This window comes from Dama dama, chromosome 29, assembly GCF_033118175.1.
Source record: "Dama dama isolate Ldn47 chromosome 29, ASM3311817v1, whole genome shotgun sequence".
Taxonomy (NCBI): domain Eukaryota; kingdom Metazoa; phylum Chordata; class Mammalia; order Artiodactyla; family Cervidae; genus Dama; species Dama dama.
The window spans coordinates 58,860,027-58,870,046 of record NC_083709.1 but is presented as its reverse complement, the minus strand read 5'-3'; the positions used below and the strand labels follow the sequence as shown (position 1 = coordinate 58,870,046).

General features: G+C 40.5%; 1 pseudogene; it reads left to right on the top strand.

The window, feature by feature from the left end:
- Nucleotides 1–6,175: 6,175 nt before the first annotated feature.
- Nucleotides 6,176–6,258, top strand: LOC133049023 (small nucleolar RNA U3; annotated as a pseudogene).
- The last annotated feature ends 3,762 nt before the right edge of the window (nt 6,259–10,020 follow it).

Here is a 10,020-nt window from a genome sequence, read left to right as displayed (position 1 = left end):
CAGATGAATGGATAAGGAAGCTGTGGTACATATACACCATGGAATATTACTCAGCCATTAAAAAGAATTCATTTGAACCAGTCCTAATGAGATGGATGAAGCTGGAGCCCCTTATACAGAGTGAAGTAAGCCAGAAAGATAAAGAACATTACAGCATACTGACACATGTATATGGAATTTAGAAAGGTGATAACGATAACCCTATATGCAGAACAGAAAAAGAGACACAGAAATACAGAACAGACTTTTGAACTTTGTGGGAGAATGTGAGGGTGGGATATTTCAAAAGAACAGCATGTATACTATCTATGGTGAAACAGATCACCAGCCCAGGTGGGATGCACGAGACAAGTGCTCCGGCCTGGTGCACTGGGAAGACCCAGAGGAATCGGGTGGAGAGGGAGGTGGGAGGGGGGATCGGGATTGGGAATACATGTAAATCCATGGCTGATTCATATCAATGTATGACAAAACCCACTGGGAAAAAAAAAAAAAATAATAATAAAAAAAAAAAAAAAGAAAAAAAAAGAAAAAAAAAAGAAAAACACCAATAAATTGGACAACCTAGTAGAAATCCATAAATTTCTAAAAGCATACAATCTCCCAAGACTGAATCAGGAAGAAATAGAAAATATGAACAGATCAATTGAATCAGCCATCAAAAAACTCTCAATGAACAAAATTCCAGACCAAAGGCTTCACAAGTGAATTCTACCAAACCTTTATAGAAGAATTAACACCTATTCTTCTCAAACTATTTCAAAAATTGAAGAAGAAGGAATGCTTCCAAATTCATTCTACAAGGCCAGCATCATTCTGATACCAAAGCCAAACAAGGACACCTTAAAAAAGAATATTACAGACCAGTATCACTGATGAACAGAGAAATAAACATCCTCAACATAATATTAGCAAATCAAATTCAACGATACATTAAAAGGATCATACACTGTGATCAAGTGGAATTTACTCGCAGGAGTGGTTCAACATCCACAAAGAAATCAATGTGATACGCCACATTAACACACTGAAGAATAAAAATCATCATTATGATCATGTACCACCTATATCTTGGCTTCAGTGTCTACTTTCAGGTGAACTCAAACTGGGCAGAACCCAGGAAGTCTTTAGCATGTACTCAAGTTTTATATTTTTCTTTATGAAAATTACCTGGGAGGTATCTATTCTATGGTCCCTGGTGGCTCAGAAGGTAAAGGGTCTGTCTACAATGCGGGAGACCCGGGTTTGATCCCTGGGTGGGGAAGATCTCCTGGAGAAGGAAATGGCAACCCACTCCAGTATCTTAGCTTGAAAAATCCCACGGAGGGAGGAGCCTGGTAGGCTACCGTCCATGGGGTCACAAAGAGTCAGACACAATGGTGCCAATAAGAAACATAATAATAATAATAATGGCTAGTATTTGTAAGAAGTACTCTATACCAAGCACTGAGTCAGATGCCTTACACAAATTTGGTCCCATGACAAACCATATGAGATAAGAGCTATCATTATCTCCGTTTTACTGATGACAAAACTGAGATTTAGAGTCATGAAACTATGTGTCTGAAGTTATGATGTTAGCAAGAGGCAGAGCAATTTATATCCAGGCAAATTTTACCCTGTATCTTAGGAAAATGCATAAGATTAGCACCCACTTAAGAAACTGAAGAAGTCTGGGGGAGCCTGGGAAGAGTGAGTCAGGTAGGAGGCAAACCCCTCGCTTGACAGTTGGTTGAATGAGTGGCCAGGCCTGCACAGAAGGAAGGAATACCAGGTTATGGTTGGCTATCCTGGCCTGCATTAAAAGCAACACTCCTCCCAGCGAGTCTGTGTTTAACATATAAATAAGTAATTCAAATGTAAATTGCAATCCCTACAGTGCCTTCCTCCTTTTTTTTCCCATTTAAGATATAAAAAGCATCTACAAACATATGCTCCTGCCGGATTTTTCTTTGTGGCCTGCTCCAAAAAGACTCTTCAAAAACAACTGCCCACGGTCTTTTTCAGAGCCTGCATCTCTGGTGTGTCACTTGCAAAGAACAGAAATATTCCATGCGTGGTTAAAGGTGGTGCCAAGAGAGAGCATGGAAGATTTAGTTTTTAGCTGATTAGGTTACATGTTAATGAGGGACTGCGGTTCAAAAAAGGAGCTCAGCTCTTCACGTTAGAGGTGTCCCCTTCCGCTCAGTGTTGAATTAAACTGAACCGTAGCCACAAGGGAGAAGTGTAACAGGTCACTTTTAACAAGAGTGTCCTGAAGAGGGACCACTGGGCTTCCCCCCATACGACCTCCTGGCTCTTGGGCTATAGCCATTATAATTAATGTTAATTATAATGCTGTGGCACTTTAAATGTCAATTTCAGTCTGTGACTTAAAGAAAAGCAAAATGATAAAACCCGACATTAAAGAAGTCAGAACAACTTTTAATTTGGTTAAGGAGCAAGCCCTCTCTTTGAGGTTCCAAATCTCTGCTGCAATTGCTACGACAGCAGGGAACAAGCAAACGAATGAATAAAAATCTAGGATGGTTCCTTTCCTCCTTGGAAATCTTTATACCAAGAAGTAAGGAGTAGCATTTTGGATACAGTTGAGGTACTGGGTTATAAAATGAATCCTTTTGGGGGGCTTTTTTGTGAATTCAGTATCAAAATCTAAACAGACAGCAATATTATGATCTGAATACAAAAGAGTTTATGCCAGTTAGAGCTACAGCATAGGGTTTCTGAATGTGTGAATGACATGCCAGCAACTTCCTGCCCCTCAACAAATCTTCTGAATATGAACTCTTAAAGCCTAGGAAGAATTTCCCAGATAACTAAACCATGTTTGCATATTTGAGAAGGAAAATGCTAATAACTGAACTGAATTGAATTGAGAGTTAAATATTAAGTTTAACTGGTAGCAGTAAATGATTATATTCCAATGTTTTTCAAAGATTAATGTATGACTTCACAACTTTTTTTGTAGTGGACTCAAATAACCTTTAAAAAATATGGTAATCACAGTTCTCTTCCTGAAGACACCTACACTCCTGAGAAGAAAACAGTTTCTCCCCTCCTTTTTTCTGTTGTGATAGTAGGGCACTCAATGAAAAAAAGGAAAAAAATGTGCCTGGATTTATGGGGGACAAAATTGAAAAATCACTCAGATATACTTTGTTGTTTCCTTATCATCTTCTTTATTCAGAAATATTTAGTTAGGAAACAGATGTTGGACTTCCCTGGTGGTCCAGAGGCTGGGGGTTTGCCTGCCAATGCAGGGGACATGGGTTTGATCACTGGTCTGGGAAGATTCCACATGCTGTGGAACAATTAAGCCTGTGCGCAGCAACTACTGAGCCTGCACTCCAGAGCCCATGATCCACAACAAGGGAAGCCTCTGCAATGAGAGGCGTGAGCACTGCAACCAGAGAGTAGCCTCCACTGGCCACAGCTACAGAAAGGCCACATGCAGCAGTGAAGAGCCAGTGCAGCCAGAAGAAATGAATAAATTGAAAAAAAGAAACAGATGTTGTCAGGGTTGGCCAGGGCCAGTGCTATGTGAGATGAGTAAGGCAGTTGGTAGGGTGCAACATTTAAGGAGGTTCTCCCTTTCAGAATCATGCAATGCTTGACACAACCTCAGGGGCCCACGTCACTTCAGTACAGCTCAGTGAAACCAGAATGGGGCTTTTGGTCTGGCCTGTGACCACCAGCACACTCTACTGCACTTCATTCTTTCATCTATTTATTCACTCAATAAATATTTATTGAGCATCTGATATGTACCAGGTACTCCTCTTGGTGTTTGATAAACAAAATCAACAAAATTTCCTGCACTCACATTCCCAGAAAGGAACACAAACAACAAAAAAACAAACATAATAAATAAGACAAAGAATGGTATGTCAGAGCGGGCTAAGTACTCTGGCTAAATAAAAAGAGAAAGGATAAGGGAAACCAGGAGTGCCAGAAAGAGTGACAGTTTTAGATGGAGGTTTCTGTATTTATGAGGATCAGTGGACATGGGCCTCGCAGGTGGCTCAGTGGTGAAGAATCCGCCTACCAATGCAAGAGACCTGGGTTTGAACTCTGGGTTGGGAAGATCCCCTGGAGAAGCAAATGGCAACCCACTCCAGTATTCTTGCCTGGGAAATCCCATGGACAGAGGAGCCTGGCAGGCTATAGTACATGGGGTTACAAAGAATCAGACATGATTGAGTGACTAAACAACAATTGGACATCAGTGAGAACACATTTTAGCAATTACTTAAGGTACCTGTGGAGCAAGCCAGGCAGATATTGGGTGGGAAGGCATTCCGAACATCAGGAACAGTCTGTGCAAAGGCCCTGAACAAGAATGTGCCTAATATGTTTAAAAAACAGCAACTAGGTCAGGAAATGCAGTCAGAGAGGTGAGAGTACAAGGGGACTTACTGTACATTGTAAGGACCATGGATTAAATCCTGAAAGAAATAAGGAGCCACTGTGAAATTTCAAAATAATCTGTGCCAAGTTTAGCAGGCCTACTCTGGCTGTCTTGTTGATAGCAACCATAGCAAGGAGCAAATGTGAAAGCAGGGAGACAAGTTAGGCTACCATAATACACTAAGCCAAAGATGATGGTAGACTGGTCCACCCTGGTGATGGAACGTGGTTGTATTCTTGAATCTATTTTAAAGGTAGCCACCAGAATTCCTGATGATTTGGATACAGGGTGAGGTAGTGGGGAGTCAGAAGTAACTTTAAGATATTTGGTCTGAGTGAATGGAAAGAGGGCATTGCCATTTTCTGAGATGAGAATGAATACAGATATGGGCAATTTTAGGATAAGGACCCCATTTTTGATTTTGGATAAATGTGAGATGGTATAAGACTTCTAATTGAAGATCCTGAGGGCTTCCCTTGGGGCTCATCTGGTAAAGAATCCGCCTGCAATGCAGGAGACCTGGGTTCGATCCCTGGGTTGGGAAGATCCCCTGGAGAAGGGAAAGGCTATCCACTCCAGTATTCTGGCCTGGAGAATTCCATGGACTGTATAGTCCATGGAGTCGCAAAGAGTCGGACACAACTGTGCAACTTTCATTTTCACCTTCAGAAGGTGACTAAATATATGGAGGCAGGGGAGAATCCAGGTTGAATATACATATTTGGACATCAACATAAAGAAGTTATATGAAATTATTATAGATAAGATCACCAAAAGGAGAGAGAAGAGATCTGAGGATTAAAGCTTGGAGCATTCCAATAGCAAGAGATGAAGAAGAGGAGGAGCCCACACAAAGAAAACCAAGGAAATGTGCTATCAAAGAGTCAAGTAAAAGAGTTCCCAGGAGCAGTGATCAGATACCAAATGTTTCTAGTGATCAAATTAGATGAAGACTGAGAGTCCCTTAGACAGAGGTCCCCAACATTTTTGGCACAAGTGACCGGTTTTGGAGAAGACAGTTTTCCCACAAATCAGGGAGGTGGTGGTTTCAGGATGATTCAGAGTTCGAGGACCCCTGCTTTAGGACATTAAATGATGTGGAGACCATCCATGACTTTTAGTAAGAACAGTTTGAGTGGAGTCAGGTGAGAGGTAAATGCCAGATGAGAGTGGAATTAAGAAAGAAACAAGAATGGGAAATAATAGACAAAATTTTAAAAGAGATTTCAATGAAAGGAAAGTTAGAGAAATGGTACTATGGCTTTTAGCCAAAACAAGGTCACAAACATTGTTTAAAATAATATCAGAGAAGTAAAGCCTGGAAAAAATAGTAGCATGTTTCTGTGCTGAGGGGAACTGGCTCTTGCCAATGAGCTTACTCTGCATTGGCACTCGGCTATTAACATCCTGTCTTACCAGGAATAACTTTATCTACACAGTTAATAGTTTAATGCTTTATACAGAATAAAAGAATTTGGGATTCTTTAATAGTAAAAGAGGGTTTCCCAGGTGGTTTAGTGGGTAAAGAATATGCCTGCAATGCAGGAGACACAGGAGATATGGGTTCAGTCCCTGGGTAGGGAAGATCCCCTGAAGGAAGAAATGGCAATCTAGTCCAGTATTCTTGCCTAGAGAATCCCATGGACAAACGAGCCTGGTGGGCTACAGTCCACAGTCACAAAGAGTCGGACACAACTGAGATGACTGAGCACGCACAAGAGTTAAAGAACCCAGTGGATACAATCCAAGTTTCAACTTAAAAATCAGAAGGCTATACTTTCAGGGATCATTTCTATAGTTTGTTACTAGAGAAGTTTTTCAAGTTAAAAAGCAACCCCCTTGGATGGGGAAAGTTGGGTGGATATAGGTCAACAATTCAAAGAACTCTGAAGAAGTAGATGAGATAAAGGTATCAGCCAACAAAGCAGTAATTGTATGTTAATCACACAGAAGTAAGAAATACCTGTGTTAGAAATTCATCACCATGGGGATTATACCATAAAGGTCCCTAATTCAGTTATTGTTTCAATATTTAGGAAACATATTTGCTAAAGTAATCGTGTGTTTCAAAAGAAGCTCCTAACACAAGCACACACAGTAGGCTTAAACTCATGACTACCACAACTGTACACAAAATGTATCTCAAGTTTCTAATCTTGTAAGCGTGGTGAGAAATTAAGTTCCAGGCATTCCTAGGCTCCCAATCCCATTGAGGTTGGGCTAAATTCTCTGGGTGGGGCCTTACATAGTCCAGATCTTTCAGGAAGACCCTATGAGCTTTAGATTCATGGTGAAAGTGTTAGTTAGTCGTGTCCGACTCTTTGTGGCCCCATGGACCACCAGGCTCCTCTGTCCACGGAATTATCCAGGCAAGAATACTAGAGTAGGTAGTCACTCCCTTCTCCAGAGGATCTTCCCAACCCAGGGATCAAACCTGGATCTCTTGCATTGGAGGCAGATCCTTTACCATCTGAGTCACCGGCGAAGCCCCTAAATTTATGGTGGTCCTTATGATGTGCTCACGTAGAAAAGGCAGTGTGGTTGAACCCTTTAAGATGTGTATTCAAGAGCATTTTTGAGGAGGCTAGAAGCTCATATAACTAACATTTCTTCCCACTTAAATGCATTAAGCTGTTGGTCTTTCTCGGATCAGTCCTCTATTCTAGGCAGAAAAGTGGCAGGGTAGGGGAAGTAGGTGTGGGTCCCTGGAAACATACTCTTTTCTGGTGCTGGACAACTTCTCCCTCCCCCAGATTGACAGTTTCTGCCTCTACTACCCAAACTAAAACCCTCCTCCGTCTCCCTTGTATCAGTTTATGTAAGTTATACTGCAGAAATAAACTTTTAAGGGACTTACATAAAGGTTTATTTAAACCTTATACAACAGTTTATTTCTGCCCATATTCATGTCAGCTGCAAACTGGAGATGACTCCAATTCATTACTTCTTCATTAGTGGATTCAGGTTGTTGGAGCTGGCCTTAACTGCCCTCATGGGAAGAAAGCAAGACCATATTATAAAATGATCCTTAGGCTTCTGTTTGGGAGTGGCATATATCAACTCTGCTGAAAATATATCATCCGAAACACATCACATGGCCAAGCTGATGGGGAGGGAAGTAAACTACTCACTGGAAAAACATGGAAGAACTGGGAACAATAACACAAACTACCAAACTCTAGATCCTGGGGCATTTTAGAGAAACAAAATGTCAAGTTTCTTCCCTGGAGGTAAAGTAGCAATGAGAAAATCAAACCAGTTAGCATTTTATTTCTTATTAACTCAGTTTGCTGTGTTGGCAAGCACACTGTGGTTACATAGAGCTGCTAGAGGAAATTTGGGATAGTGGGGTCTATCAATTCTACAATATTATCAATCAGGCTCTGACCAAGCATTTAATACATATTAATTCATCTAACCCTTAGAAGAAATCCACGAGGCAGATACTATTTTTTACTTTCTCTCATTTGTAGAAACAAAGGAATTTAGGCATAAAAATACAGTCACTTAAGAAAAAACAAGTGATAAATTGTGGCTGGAGGATTAGGTGTTTCGTTCACCCCAGGATCTGAGTTCTTAACTATGTCCTAAAAATATATTGAGAATTAGACCTAGTCAGAGTACTTAGGGTGCCCTAGTAAGAGAATCAGTGGCAATTATCCAGTTTCATTTTAGATAATACCCTTCTATAAAAGTCTGGAAAAGGATTTTTTTCCTCTGTGTTTCCTTTGAAACATGAAGTCTTGCTGTGCCATTTTCAGATTAAAGCCCAATTAAGGGGAAAAAAAAAATACTCAAGCTGTTGCTCTTTCAGCAGGGAAGTTACAGTTATAGTCATGTACTCTTAGGAACCAGTTATCTTTCCAGATGTTCAGCTGTGACCTTTCATTCATCTATAGGGATTCCAAGTCCACAGTCCAGGCCCTGACATGTCTTGCTGTGTGCCAAGAATTACTCACAAATTTTTAAGGCTGTACACGCAAATCTCACCAGAGAAGTTTCTGCCATTTTCCCACTTCCTTCCTGCTTCCCTTCTTTTTCCTACACCTGATAAGAGTAAGAGAGATAACTGGCTAAACTAATGAGTTTATAAAAGCAACAACTCCAGCCCATGTTGTTACCAGGACTCTTCTCTCTCTGTCACCTTTCATCGTCTCTGTACTTGGGGAGGGTACATTATTCAGGATGAAATGCCACACTACCATTGCTGTGTTTTTCCCCTTACTTCACACATATGCAAATATGCAAACATGCAAATCCCAACACAAACACACAAAGACACGTAAGTATGCATACAGGTATGCATAAGCATTCCCCCTGATCTCATGTTTTCTAGAAGTTTCATTTGCTGAATGTTAAGGGCCAAGTTGCGGGACCTACTGCTAAGCAGGACTACCTCAAGAAATAGCATTCGAAACACATAGAGATGACTAACAATTCTATAATCCCATTTCTTCCTTCTTAAGGAATTGAAAATTTGAATACTTAAGCAAAATTGGCCAGTTTTAATTTTCTTTAGAAAATACTTAGCATAAACTAGAAAAATGCTTTCTTCATTCCTCCACACCACAAAGTCTAGCAACTTCTACACAGAGACCATCAGGATCTTCTCTTTTTGTCAAGCACTCCAAATTCTATCATTAGGAAATACAGTATTCTGTAATTAAAATATCCTACAACAAAAGGATTGTAAAGAATTGTTTCAGCTCCATATGGGGAAAAAAGAAAAAACTGAATACCCAACTAAGTCAATTGTAAATATTCAAAAGCTTAAATGTGAATGGCAAAACTTTAAAGCTTTTAGGAAGAAATACAAAAGTATATCCCAATGACCTGGGAGGTAGAGAATCTGACTGCTTCAGAAACAAAAAGCACAAACTATCCAGGAAAAGACTGCTCAACTTGACTCATTAAAATGAAGAACATTCCTCATTGAATGATTCTATTAAGGAAGCCAAAAGAGGTGGGAATGCAAACTAGTACAGCTGCTATGGAAAACAGTGTGGAGATTTCTTAAAAAACTGGAAATAGAACTGCCATATGACCCAGCAATCCCACTTCTGGGCATACACACTGAGGAAACCAGATCTGAAAGAGACACGTGCACCCCAATGTTCATCGCAGCACTGTTTATAATAGCCAGTTCATGGAAGCAACCTAGATGCCCATCAGCAGATGAATGGATAAGGAAGCTGTGGTACATATACACCATGGAATATTACTCAGCCATTAAAAAGAATTCATTTGAACCAGTCCTAATGAGATGGATGAAACTGGAGCCCCTTATACAGAGTGAAGTAAGCCAGAAAGATAAAGAACATTACAGCATACTAACACATATATATGGAATTTAGAAAGATGGTAATGATAACCCTATATGCAAAACAGAAAAAGAGACACAGAAATACAGAACAGACTTTTGAACTCTGTGGGAGAAGGTGAGGGTGGGATGTTTCAAAAGAACAGCATGTATACTATCTATGGTGAAACAGATCACCAGCCCAGGTGGGATGCATGAGACAAGTGCTTGGGCCTGGTGCACTGGGAAGACCCAGAGGAATCGGGTGGAGAGGGAGGGGGGAGGGGGGATCGGGATGGGGAATACGTGTAAA